The sequence below is a fragment of the Chrysochloris asiatica genome, unplaced genomic scaffold, assembly GCF_000296735.1.
Source record: "Chrysochloris asiatica unplaced genomic scaffold, ChrAsi1.0 scaffold00018, whole genome shotgun sequence".
NCBI lineage: Eukaryota > Metazoa > Chordata > Mammalia > Afrosoricida > Chrysochloridae > Chrysochloris > Chrysochloris asiatica.
In genome coordinates this window covers 15081268-15082509 of record NW_006408536.1, presented here as the reverse complement: position 1 = coordinate 15082509, position 1242 = coordinate 15081268, and positions in this window count along the sequence as shown.

Sequence of the window (1242 nt, the reverse complement as noted above, 5' to 3'; positions counted from 1 at the left end):
CTTTCAGCAAACAATAGTTAACATTCTGCATCATGTCTAAATTTAGAAAGCAGCTTTTATGAACTCCAGTTGCCTGGGCAGACTACAGCCTGTAGGGTACAAAGACTGGGTTTTATTTATCATGAGACCAAGGACTGTGCTTTAATTCGTTTTCTATCTGCCCCCCTCAGACCCTAACAGTGCTTCTAAATATTTGCTCCCTCAACATTTGTGCAAATTCACACATTCATCAAATTTCATAATTTAGGACAGCAATACTACTATAGTGGCGTCTCTTCTGCCAGGTGCCAAACCGTGGAGCAAATCGTATCTTTGACTTCAGGCATTACTTTACAAATTTTATGACTCTCAACATGCTTCTGTGCTCTAAACATTTTACAAGACAGCAACAAAGTACAGTTTCTTCAAATGTACTTTTCACAAAATAGTTTAATTTGACCTTACAGACCAAACCCAAAAGAAAGATAAAATAAATGTATTATAATCCCCAAATTTACTCAAAATAATAACTTGTTCAATGTAATAAGATATACTAGAATTCAAGGAAATCCTGACTTCAAGTTTCCCATTCACTCTATTGTTGTTGTTAAGCTTCTGACTCATAGCGACTCTAATAGGGTTTCCAAGGAGCGACTGATGAACCTGAAGTGCTGACCTTGGGGTTCAAACCAAACTTTGCAGTCCAGTGCGTAACCCGCAGTGCCACACCAGGACTCCGTGCACTCTATTGTGCCTTTGTAAATAAATTTTCAATCTTGATTAAACTTATAAGGGTAGATAAAAAGAATGACAAGAAACGGAACAAATAATGGAAGAGAACTAGAGTAGGAAATCTGTTCTTGGCCATAAATGGCCCAAAAGCGTTTCTCTAGAAAATCTTTAAATTTTGCTTTCTGCCAGGGTGGAGGAAAGTATACTCACAGTTTGGTGGTGCAAGTGCAAAGTGATACCTCATTTTCAAAGGGAAATTGAGAAATTCACTTTAAAAGACACACAAACACTGAGGTGGAACATTCCCACTAGAAAGCACACACAGACAGCCTGCAACAGAAGAAACATCTTCAAAGAAAGATCATCAGGAAAAACCCAATCCAAAAATGGCAGTATGACTGGCTACTACAAGAATAAGCCAAGTTGTTCAGGCAGGGCTCTGAGATACAGGGACTGAGTCATGATTGGAATGGGGGGGGTATCATGTTAGGATGCTGGAATGTTTCTTTATTACGTGACTAACCAAGGGGC